At 47.3% G+C, this 13,132-nt stretch overlaps 1 pseudogene; it reads left to right on the forward strand.

Moving 5' to 3' along the window:
- The first annotated feature begins 1,753 nt into the window (after positions 1-1,753).
- Positions 1,754-3,795, forward strand: LOC115933962 (dual specificity protein phosphatase 5-like; annotated as a pseudogene).
- The last annotated feature ends 9,337 nt before the right edge of the window (positions 3,796-13,132 follow it).

Raw genomic sequence — 13,132 nt, forward strand, 5'->3', positions numbered from 1 at the left:
AAGGTTAAATTATTAACTAAATTCCTCCCAGGAATTCCTGCCCAGGAATTGGCAAGGGCAGTTAGCTTGTGAGTTTACAAGCAAGTTGGAGCCTGCTATATTAAATTTCTCTGTGTCTTTTTGGGAAAGGGCTATTACCAATTTTGTTTCAGAGTCAAATCATGAACTGAATTCCTTCCCAAAGTTAGTTTGGCATCCACCCAAGAATGAACAAGGACAGCTTGAAGGTCAGAAGCAAGATGGAGTCAGTTAGATCTGATCTCTTTCACTGCCATAATTTCCTCAGTTATAATTTTTGCAAAGGCGGTTTTGTAACCGCCCAAGGGGTTGACCTGACCTTGCCCGCTGCCTAGACAGAGCAGATTCGTCAAGACAGGGCAATTGCAATAGAGAAAGACTAATTCACTCAGAGCCGGCTGTGTGGGAGACCAGAGTTTTATTATTACTCAAATCAGCCTCTCCGAGCATTTGAGCATTCAGGGAGCAGAATTTTTAAGGATAACTTGGTGGAAGAGGGGAAGCCAATCAGGAGTGCTGATTGGTCAGAGATGAAATCATAGGGAGTAGAAGCCGTCTTCTTACGCAGTCAGTTACTGGGTTGGGGAGGCGGGGGCACAAGATCAGATGAGCCAGTTCATTGATCTGGGTGGGGCCAGCTGATCCATCATATGCAGGGTCTGCAAAATCAAGCACTGATTTTAGGAGCAGTTCAGGGAGGGTCAGAATCTTATAACCTCCAGCTGCATGACCCTTAAACCATAATTTCCAATCTTGTGGCTAATGTTAGTCCTACAAAGGCAATATAGTTCCCAGGCAAGAAGGAGGTCTGCTTTGGGAAAAGGCTGTTACCATCTTTGTTTAAACTACAAACTATAAACTTAAGTTTCTCCTGGCCAGGCGCGGTGGCTCACGCCTGTAATCCCAGCACTTTGGGAGGCCGAGGCGGGCGGATCACGAGGTCAGGAGATCCAGACCATGGTGAAATCCCGTCTCTACTAGAAATACAAAAAATTAGCCGGGCTTGGTGGCGGGCGCCTGTAGTCCTAGCTACTCTAGTCTCCTGCCTCGGGAGGCTGAGGCAGGAGAATGGCGTGAACTCGGGAGGCGGAGCTTGCAGTGAGCCGAGATCGCACCACCGCACTCCAGCCTGGGCGACAGAGCGAGCGACGCTCCGTCTCAAAAAAAAAAAAGTTTCTCCCAAAGTTAGTTCAGCCTGCGTCCAGGAATGAACACGGACAGCTTGGAGGTTAGCAGCAAGATGGAGTCAGTTAAGTTAGATCTCTTTCACTGTCTCAGTCATAATTTTGCAAAGGCGGTTTCAGTTTCAATGATATTTTGTTGTAGCAGGAGGAACAAATTAAGAATTATTATCCTCTTTATTATTGGTCTCAAAATCCCAGGCTCAAGCAATCCTCCCACCTGGGGCCTCCCAAAGTGTTGGGACTACAGGTGTGAGCCACTGCGGGGCCTATGGTTCTTATATATTGCTAAATTCACTTTGTGATATGAAGGATATTGGTTAATAAAGGATATATTGTTCTATAGGTTCTCTCTCCACCCACCTTGTAATGTCTTAGACTGGCTTTAGTATCAGGGTAATTCAAATATAAATTAAAATGAGTTGGGAAGTATCCCTCCTCTTTCATGTTCTGGGAGAGTTGGTGTAGGATTGAGATTATTTCTTCTCTAAATATGTGAATCAGGGCTTCTGTTGGGGCGGGGGGGCGGGGGCGCTGGGGCGCTGGGCGGTGGAATGAAGGTCACGTGCCCGACGGGCGCCAGCTGGCTAGATGCCTGGCAAGGAGGAGGCGGCGTGCTCCACTGCCCGCCCGACCTGCCTGCCCTTCGCCGCCCGAGAGTGCGCGGCGCGCTCAACGTCACCGTCGACTCGGTGGCGCCACGGCGGGCCCGGGGCAAAGCGCCGGGCTGCAGCAGGAGGGCGGCAGCGGCGCGGCCGCGATGGATCTAGGCTAGGGCAGTCGCCACCCGGCCAAGCTGCGAGCCCCATACTCAACTCCTGTTCGCCGGCCTGCCAGCCTGCCCGTGGCCCGCGGGTCTCCTTCCTCAAAGGGGGACCTTCTACTCAGAATATCCCGAGTGCTGCGTGGAAGTAAAACTATTCCACAAGATCGACCGTGGGAGAGCCGGCCTGGCACATTGGCTCAGACCTGTAATCTCAGCACTTTGAGAGGCCGAGGCGGGCGGATCACCTGAGGTCAGAGGTCGAGACCAGCCTGGCCAACATGGTGAAACCCCGTCTCTACTAAAACTACAAAAATTAGCCGGGCGTGGTGGAGGGTGCCTGTAATCCCAGCTACTCAGGAGGCTGAGGCAGAAGAATCGCTTCAACCCTGGAGGCGCGGGTTGGAGTGAGCCGAGATTGCACCATTGCGCTCCAGCCTGGGCGAGGCAGCCAGACTCAGTCTCAAAAAAAAAGGAAGTAGGAGAGCCGGCCCAGCGCGTTGGCTCACGCCTGTGATCCCAGCACTTTGGGAGGCTGAGGAGGGAGCATAGCTTGAGCCCAGGAGTTTGAAACCAACCCGGGCAACATAGAGAGATCCCGTCTCTACAAAAAATAGAAAATTTAGCCAGGTGTGGTAGAGTGTGCCGGTGGGCCCAGCTACTCGGGAGGTTGAAATGGGGACATCACTTGAGCCCAGGGGTTCAAGGCTGCAGGAAGCCATGATCGGGCCACTGCACTCCAGCCTGGGCAACAGAGTGAGACATTGTCTCAAAAAAGAAGGAAAGAAGTGACCCTCATCAGCCAGTCTGGAAAACCAGTGCTGCACATCAGCTACGGGCCAGCTTATGACCAGGGTGGCCCAGTTGAAATTTTCCCTCCCTCTACTTTGGCAGGGTCAACCATGCATCCAAGGGAGAGTTCCTCCCCAACCTGCACATCACAGGTCTCCAGGCCAACCTCCAAGACCCAAAGGACCCATCTTCACTACAAATGGATCCCCATGGAAGACAGCCATATGGCTGACACTAACTCCCACTTTCAAGAATAGACAGGCCAGGCACCATGGCTCATGCCTATAATCCCAGCAGTTTGGGAGTCCGAGCCGGGCTGATCACTTGAGGTCAAGAGTTCGACACCAGCCTGGCCAAGTAGTGAAACTTCATCTCTACAAAAGTACAAAAATTAGCCAGCTGTGGTGGTGAGTGCCTGTAATCCCAGCTGCTGGGGAGGCTGAGGCATGAGAATCACTTGAACCCGGGAGGCAGAGACTGCAATCGCGGCACTGCACTCCAGCCTGGGGAACAAGAGTAAAACTCCGTCTCAAAAAAAAAAAAAAATGTATATACATATATATATATATATATATATATATACACACACACACACATATATATGCATATATATATATATATGCAATAGACTTCATTGACTGTGTCAGGGGAAAAGGAGGCAAGGTCCTGGTCCACTGTGGGGCTGGAATCTCCCATTCACCCACCAGCTGCAAGTCTTACCCCATGAAGACCAGACAGCTCTGCCTGAAGGAGACCTTCAATTACATCAAGCAGAGGAGGAGCATGATCTGGTCCAATTTTGGCTTCATGGACCAGCTCCTACAGAAGGAATCTGAGATCCCACCCTCCACGCCCACCCCCAGCCTCCCTCTTGCCAAGCGAGGCAGCAGGCTCTTCATTGAAGGTCATTTGCAGATACTGAGCCCAGGCCTGCAGGATGCCTACTGCACATTCCCTTCCCCGGTGCTGGCACTGCTGCCCACCCACCGGACAGTTTAAGAGTTCAGCAGGATCCCTGTGGCCACAGCCACATCCTGCTAAAACTGGGATGGAGGAACCAGCCCAGCCCCAAGAGCAACTGTGACTTTTGTGTCTAAGACTCGTGGACACTTCATCCCAGTGCAATACTGAAGACCTCACTCTGTCACACTGCCCCAGTGAGATAGTGAGTGCTCACCAGGCTTGCAAATGAACTTCAGGCTGACCTCAGGGTAGGTTCTCAAAACACCAAAGGAGGGCCAAGCCATTATGGGAGCACAGCATGTGCTGACTACTGCGCATCCAGACCCCCTGCCCTCTCAGGACTGCCCAGTCCTTGCACCTCAAAGTTTGCCTTTTCATTTAAAGCGTAAGGCAATAAATACCCTGCAGCAGCATAGGAGAAAGAAGTTGCTGGACAAGGAGAAAAGGCAGTTGGGAAACCAATTCATTTGGAAGGAAGCACAATTTCCACCTTCTTTTCTGAACTTTGGCAGTCTCACTGTCTGTCTCTGTTGCTTCAGGGCATAAGCTGATCACCATGTAGCCAGGAAGGTAACCCTGCAGGGTTTGTAGGGGCATGATATATGCACTGATTTAAACCCTGACATGTTTTTAAGATTCTTTCTTGGGTCCAATGGAGGCAGTTGGTTAAAGTAGCAAGGTGTTGGCTTTCCTGGGTTTCTTTCTCATCATGGGTTATTCACTGACCTTTGAGTTTGGCATGATTCTTTCTTTCTTTATTTATTTATTTTGAGACGGAGTTTCGCTCTTGTTGCCCAGGCTGGAGTGCAATGGTGCGATCTTGGCTCACCACAACCTCCGCCTCCCAGGTTCAAGCGAGTCTCCCAGCCTCTCGAGTAGCTGGGACTACAGGCATGCACCAGCAAGCCCACTAATTTTGTATTTTTAGTAGAGACGAGGATTCTCCATGTTGGTCAGGCTGGTTTCAAACTCCCAACCTCAGGTGATCCGCCCGCCTCGGCCTCCCAAAGTGCTGGGATTACAGGCGTGAGCCACCGTGCCCGGCCTGACACGATTCTTATTCATACTTTAGAACACGTCTCATTACACCTCTTCTCTTCTCTTTACACCTTTTCTCAAATGAAGCAACTCTTTGAGAAAAGTGTTTTTCGGATCATAAACAAAAAACTTATACCTTTCAGGTGGCGGCAGTGGGTGCCAGGAGGGAGGGGGTACCTGCTGTGTGTTCTAGGTCAGTGGTGTTGAACACAGTGGTTTCCTCAGCTTACTGTCCTATATGCTTGGTCTCTCACTACAGTTGTTTTCCTCCCTGACCCTGAGGGTTGTCTTCAAGCTACTCATTTCTGGGATTTGTAGATTTTGCAATGTGGTACTACTTTTTTTTTTTGTCTGTGGGTTATTTCTGCAGGGGAAAAGGCAATAATTTTCTAAAACCCATATGAATGTGAGGAAAAGAAGTATGTGACTGGTTGTTGTTTTTTTTTTTTATGGTGCAAAAAAAATAGTAAAAGGAAATAAACAAATATCTGAACCAATTTAGCAGTGAAGCTATCTAGCCCTGCAGTTAATTTTGTTAGAATTTTTTTGTTTTTTGTGATGGATTCTCGCTCTGTCCCCCAGGCTGGAGTGCAGTGGCACAATCTCTGCTCACCGCAAGCTCCGCCTCCCGGGTTCATGCCATTCTCCTGCCTCAGCCTCCCGAATAGCTGGTACTACAGGCGCCTGCCACCACGCCCGCCTAATTTTTTCTATTTTTAGTAGAAATGGAGTTTCACCATGTTAGCCAGGATGGTCTCGATCTCCTGACCTCGTGATCTGCCAACTTTGGCCTCCCAAAGTGCTGGGATTACAGGCGTGAGCCACCGCGCCCAACCCTATTTTGTTAGAATTTTTAAAACTAAAAATCCAATTTCTGGCTGGGCACAGTAACTTATGCCTGTAATACAAGCACTTTGGGAGGCTGAGGCAGGTGGATCACTTGAGCCCAGTAATTCAAGATCAGCCTGGGCAACATGGGGAAAGCCCATCTCTACAAAAAATACAAAAATTAGCCAGGTATGATGGCACATGCCTGTAATCCCAGCTACTCAGGAGGCTGAGGTGGGAGGATCATATCAGCCCAGGGAGGTTGAGACTGCAGTAAGCCTCTGCACTCCAGCCTGGGAGACAGAGTGAGACCTCCACCTCAACAACAAAAAATCCAATTTCTTTTACAGATATTGGACAATTCAGGTTATCTCTTCTTAAATGAGCTTTGCAGTTTGTGTCTTTTAAGGAATTTGTCTGCTTTGTCTAAGTTGTCAAATTTACAGCCGTATGTTTCTTGGTAATATCCCCTTATTTTCCTTTTAATGTTTTTAGGATGGGTAGGGGTGTCCCCTTTTTGGTTCTTTATCTTTTAAAAAATTTGGATTATATCACATAGCAAAATCAACAATTTAAAGTGTACAACTCAGGGGTATTCAGCATGTAATCACCCAATGATTTCTTCCTGCCTGCTGCACAGACAAAACCAATTCACTGAGACCCTGGTATTGCAGTAGAGAAAGAGATTAATTAATGCAAGACAGCTGAGCAAAAGGACTAACGTTATCACTCAAATCAGTCTTCCAGAGAACTCAGAAGCTAGGATTTTTATGGATAACTTGGCAGGCGGGGGCTAGGGAATGGGTGCTGCTGACTGGTTGGGGATAAAATCATAGGGATGTGGAAAACAGTCCCCATGTGCTGAGTCTGCCTCTGGGTGGGTCCATAGGACCAACTAAGTCATGAGTGACAGGTCTAGATGGGGTCAGTCAGTTGCCAGAATATAAAAATCTGAAAAACATCTCAAAAGACCAATCTTAGGTTCTATAATAGTGATGTTATCTATAAGCGCAACTGGGGAAGTCACAAATCCTGTGAGGCTAGGCATGAGATGGAGTTAGCCATGCTAGGCTTCTCTCACTGTCATAGTCTTTGCACATGCAATTTCAATCACATACAAAATGTGCAACCACCACCTAAATCTAGTTCCAAAGTATTTTCATCACCACCCTCCCAAAAACCCATACCTATTAAACAGTCAATCCTCATTTCTTTCTCCCCCCAGGATTAGCAACTTAAAAATTTTCTTTCTGTTTCTATGGATTTACCTATTCTAGATATTTCTTATAAATTATGTCATACAACATATGGCATTTGTGTCTGCTCACTGAAGCCTAAACCTCCCAGGGCCAAGCGATCCTCCCACCTCAGCCTCCTGAGTAGCTTGGACTACAGGCATGTACCACCATGCCTGCCTGGCTAATTTTTTTAATTTTTAGTAGTGACAAGGTCTCACTATGTTGCCAGGGCTGAATTCTTTAAGTTAAAATGTATTTCTTTCAGGGATGGGGTCTTGCTATGTTGGCCAGGCTGGTCTCAAACTCCTGGGCTCAAGCGATCCTCCTGCCATGGCCTTCCAAAGTGCTGGTATTACAGACATGAGCCACCACACCTGGCTAGATTTACAAAATATTTATTAATTTTTTATTCTCATATTCTACTCTTATCACCTGGGTTTAAATTTTCTTCTTTCTTAATTTTGAAGTATGTCTTTCAGCAAGGACCTTTAAATAGTTAACCCTCTTGGCTTCTTCTCCTCCCTCGTTCTTTTTATTCTTTCCTTCTAGAGCTCCTATTATATGCGTAATGGACCTTCTTATTCAGTTCTTCACATCTCCTAACTGCTAACTGTTCTATATCTCTCTAGGCTACATTCTAGATAATTTGTTCAGACCCATCTTCAAATTGATTATTGTTTCCTTTACCTATAGTTCTTAAAATTTATTTTTAAATATAGAGATGGGGCCGGGAGCGGTGGCTCATGCCAGTAATCCCAGCATTTTGGGAGGCCGAGACAGGCAGATCACCTGAGGTCAGGAGTTAGACCAGGCTGGCCAACATGGTGAGACCCTGTCTCTACTAAAAATACCAAAAAAAATGCTGGGCGCAGTGGCTCACGCCTGTAATCCCAGTACTTTGGGAGGCTGAGGCAGGTGGATCACCTGAGATCGGGAGTTTGAGACCAGCCCAACCAACATGGAGAAACCCCATCTCTACTAAAAATGCAAAATTAGCTGTGTGTGGTGGTGCATGCCTGTAATCCCAACTACTCGGGAGCCTGAGACAGGAGAATCGCTTGAACCTAGGAGGCGGAGGTCGCAGTGAGCCGAGATCACGCCATTGCACTCCAGCCTGGGCAACAAGAGCGAAACTCCGTCTTTAAAAAAAAAAAAGAAAAAACAATTGGCCAGATATGGTGGTATATGCCTGTAATCCCAGCTACTCGGGAGACTAAGGCAGGAGAATCACTTGAACCCAGGAGGCAGAGATTGCAGTGAGCCGAGATCTTGCCACTGCACTCCAACCTGGGCAACAGAGTGAGACTCCATCTCAAAAAATAAGTAAATACATACATACATACATAAAATAAAAATAGAGATGAGATCTCACTCTGTGGCCCAGGCTAGTCTCAAAATCATGGGCACAAGTGATCCTCCCACCTCAGCCTCCCAAAGTGCTGGGATTACAGGTGTGAGCCACCGTGCTTGGCCTCCTTCAGCTGCATTTAGTCTGTATAACTCATTAAGTGAACTTTTGTTTTCATTGTTTTATTGACTTTTTTTTTTGAGACAAGAGTTTCGCTCTGTCACCCAGGCTGCAGTACAATGGTGCAATCTCAGCTCACTACAACCTCCCCCTCCCAGATTCAAGCCATTCTCCTGCCTCAGCCTCCTGAATATCTGGAATTACAGGCATGTGCTACCATGCCCGATTAATTTTTGTATTTTTAGTAGAGACAGGGTTTCAACATGTCAGCAAGGCTGGTCTCAAACTCCTGACCTCAGGTGACCCACCCGCCTCAGCCTCCCAAAGTGCTGGGATTATAGGCATGCACCACCATGTCCGGGCATGTTAATTATTTTATTTATTTATTTTATTATAAAGACGGGGTCTCACTGTGTTGCCCAGTCTGGAGTGCAGTGGCTATTCACAGACACAATCATAACACACTGTTGCCTCAAACTCCTGGGCTCCAGTGATCCTCCTCCCTCAGCCTCCTGAGTGGCTGGGACTACAAGTGTACAGCATTATGCCTAGGTCAATGAACTTTTACTTCAGTGATTACATTTTTTCACTTGTAGAATTTCTACAGTTGACCTTTGAACAAGACAAATTTGAACTGTGTGAGTCCACTTGTATGTGGATTTTCTTCTGCCTCTGCCACTTCTGAGACATCAAGACTAATCCTTCTTCTTCCTCCTCCTCCTTAGCCTTCTCAATAAAAAAACACCGCAGGGTGCGGTGGCTCATGCCTGTAATCTCAGCACTTTGGGAGGCCGAGGCGGGCAGATCACGAGGTCAGGAGATCTAGACCATCCTGGCTAACACAGAGAAACCCCTTCTCTACTAAAAATACAAAGAATTAGCCGGGCGTGTTGGCAGCTGCCTGTAATCCCAGCTACTCGGGAGGCTGAGGCAGGAGAATGGCTTTAACCTGGGAGGCAGAGCTTGCAGTGAGCCGAGATGGCGCCACTGCACTCCAGCCTGGGGGACAGAGCGAGACTCTGTCTCAAAAAAAAAAAAAAAAAAAAGGATGAAGATCTTTATGATGATTGTATTAGTCCGTTTTCACACTGCTGGTAAAGACATAGCCAGGACTGAGTTATTTATTTATTTAGAGATGGGGTATCACTCTGTTGCCCAGGCTGTAGTGCAGTGGCATGATCTCGGTTCACTGCAACCTCTGCCTCTGGGGTTCAAGAAATTCTCTGCCTCAGCCTCCTGAGTAGTTGGGATTACAGGCGCCTGCCTCCACGCTCGGCTAATTTTTGTATTTTTAGTAGACACGAGGTTTCACCATCTTGGCCAGGCTGGTCTTGAACTCCTGACCTCGTGATCCACCCGCCTCAGCCTCCCAAAGTGCTGGGATTATGGGTGTGAGCCACCACGCCCGGCCAGGACTGGGGTAATTTATAAAGAAAAAGAGGTTTAGGCCAGGCGCAGTGGTTCACGCCTGTAATCCCAGCACTTTGGGAGGCCAAGGAAGGTAGATCACGAGGTCAGGAGTTCAAGACTAGCCTGGCCAACATAGTGAAACCCTATCTCTACCAAAAATACAAAAATTAGCAGCATGTGGTGGCATGCACCTGTAGTCCCAGCTACTCGGGAGGCTGAGGTGGGAGAATCACTAGAACCCAGGAGGTTGCAGTGAGCCGAGACCACGCCATTGCACTCTAGCCTGGGTGACAGAGTGAGACTCTGTCTCAAAAAAAAAAAAAAAAAAAAAAAAAAGGCCAGGCGTGGTGGCTGACGCTTGTAATCCCAGCACTTTGGGAGGCTAAGGTGGGCGGATCATGAGGTCAGGAGTTCAAGACCAGCCTGGCCAACACAGTGAATCCCTGCCTCTACTAAAAATACAAAAAAAAAAAAAAAATAGCTGGGCATGGTTGTGGGCGCCTGTAATCCCAGCTACTCGGGAGGCTAAACCAGGAATCGCTTGAAGCCAGGAGGTGGAGGTTGCAGTGAGCCGAGATTGTGCCACTGCCCTCCAGCCTGGGCGACAGAGCTAGACTCCATCTCAAAAAAAAAAGAAAAGAAAAGAAAAAGAGATTTAATAGATTCACAGTTCCACGTGGCTGGGGAGGCCTCACAATCATGGCAGAAGGCGAAAGGCATGTCTTACATGGCAGCAGACGAGAGAATGAGAGCCAAGCTAAAGGAGTTTCCCCTTATAAAACCATCAGATCCTGTGAGACTTATTCACTACCATGAGAACAGTATGGAGGAAACTGACACCATGATTCAATTATCTCCCACCGGGTCCCTCCCACAACACGTGGGAATTATGGGAGCTACAATTCAACATGAGATTTGGGTGGGGACACAGCCAAACCATATCAATGATCCACTTCCACTTAATGAATAGTGAATATATTTTCTCTTCCTTATGATTTTCTTAATAACATTTTCTCTTCTCTAGCTTACTTTATTGTAAGAATACAGTACATAATAAGCATAACAGCCTGGGCACAGTGGCTCATGCCTATAATCCCAGTGCTTTGGAAAGCTGAGATGGGAGATTCGCTTGAGGCCAGGAGTTTAAGACCAGCCTGGGCAACACAGTGAGACCGACCCCCCATCTCTACAAAAGACTTTTAAAAATAATTCGCTGGGCATGGTGGTGTGCACCTGTAGTCCTAGCTACTCAGGAGGCTGGGGCAGGAGGGTCTATTAAGCTCAGGAGTTCGAGGCTGCAGAGAACTATGATGATGTCACTACACTCTAGCCTGGGTGACAGAGTGAGACCCTGTCTCTTAAAAAAAAAAAAAAAGTTATAGGCAGATTTTCGACTGCGTTGCTAGGTCAATGCCCCAACCCCTGCACTGTTCATGGGTTAACTGTATTTGGTTGTCTCTCCCACCTGTTTTTCTTTCATGTCATTCTGTTTTAGCCCATGATTTCTATGTCTTCTTTAGCTCTTAATTTAATTTTTTTTTTTTTTTTGAGACAGAGTCTTGCTCTTGTCACCCAGGCTGGAGTGCAGTGGCAAAATCTTGGCTCACTGCAACCTCCGCCTCCCAGGTTCAAGCGATTCTCCTGCCTCAGCCTCTGGAGTAGCTGGGACTACAGGCGCCCGCCAACGAGCCCGGCTAATTTTTTGTTATTTTTAGTAGAGACAGGATTTCACCATGTTGGCTAGGCTGGTCTCCAACTCCTGACCTTACGTGATCCACCTGCCTCAGCCTCCCAAAGTGCTGGGATTATAGGTGTGAGCCAGCACGCCTGACCTCCTTTAGCTCTTTGAACATTCTAAACATATTTATAAAGCCTCTCTCAGATTTTAAATTTCTAGTTGTTGGGATAAAAATGTGCTCATCTGTGACATTTGTAGAATGTCCCCAATAATCATTCCTTTCCTTGTGTGCTTAATAATTTTGACTGTAAGATTATCTTCAGCAAAGCCTCCTTCCCATAGGAATCTATGTGCCCTGGATTATAGAAATATTCTGCAGAGATATTTCACAATTTATCTATCAGGACCTGATGGGTATCACCAATTCTAGAACATCTTTTAAGATTATTTCTTCACTTGGGATGCTTATCCTAATGTGGGGTAATGGATTCTGACTGTCCTTGTATCTGTACGTGTAGCAAAGATTCAGGATTCTCAGGTTAACTTTGTGACTCAATCATGACCTCAAGGACCCAAGAACTTTCCATCTTTCACTCTGCAGTCTACCTGCAATATTCTTCATCATGGTCACAAGATGGCTGTGGCAGATATGGCCAACCTGAGGGAAAAGGAGGGGGACATTTCTTCCCATGTATCTTTTATTACTGAGGGAAACTTTTCCCAGAAGTCCCTTTGCAAACTTTCCGTGAGGTCTCAATGGCCAGAATGGGGGAAGCTGCCTACATCCCCTCCAGATGGGATCCCAAGAGGTGCTGGGAAAGTGAGTCCTGGCATTTTCCCATCTCTATAGAGGGGGTGAGCCCTCCCAGTTTAAAGAAAGGACAGGTAGGAGGTGGAAATGACTTTGCAAGTAACATTTGTAATATTTCCAAACATTTTTGTGAGTGTAAACCTAAAGAAAGGATATTTTGTCACCAATTCAGTCCACCATACTGACTGAAATTCAGTATTAGATGTTTTTTTCTTTTCTTAGAGACAGGGTGTCACCCAGACTGAAGTGCAGTGGGCCATCATAGCTCACTGCAGCCTTTGACTCCTGGGCTCAAGTGATCCTCCCACCTCAGCCTCCTTAGTAGCTGGGACTACAGGCACACACCACCACACCCTGCTAATTTTATTTATTTATTTTGTAAAGACAAGGTCTTGCTATGTTGCCCAGGCTGGTCTGTAACTTCTGGCCTCAAGCGATCCTCCCACCTCAACCTCTCAAAGCACTGGTATTGCAGGAGTGAGCCACTGTGCCCACCCAGTATTACCTTTGTAATTAAAATAAAACAGGACTCTTTTTTTTTTTTTTTTTGAGACGGAGTCTCGCTCTGTCGCCCAGGCTGGAGTGCAGTGGTGCAATCTCGGCTCACTGCAAGCTCTGTCTCCTGGGTTCAAGCAATTCTCCTGCCTCAGACTCCTGAGTAGCTGGGACTACAGGTGCCTGCCACCACGCCCAGCTAATTGTTTTTTTGTATTTTTAGTAGAGACGGGGTTTCACCGTGTTAGCCAGGATGGCCTCGATCTCCTGACCTCATGATCCTCCCGCCTCGGCCTCCCAAAGTGCTGGGATTACAGGCATGAGCCACCACACCCGGCCTCATTTATTTTTAACAAATCTGTCTCAAGAATCGCTGCCTTTCTAACATTCCAGGCATTACCTCTAGCAAGAAACCCAACCTATTTAGAAAGCCTAACTTTTTTTGTCAT

Source organism: Gorilla gorilla, chromosome 2 (genome assembly GCF_029281585.2).
Source record: "Gorilla gorilla gorilla isolate KB3781 chromosome 2, NHGRI_mGorGor1-v2.1_pri, whole genome shotgun sequence".
Lineage (NCBI taxonomy): Eukaryota > Metazoa > Chordata > Mammalia > Primates > Hominidae > Gorilla > Gorilla gorilla.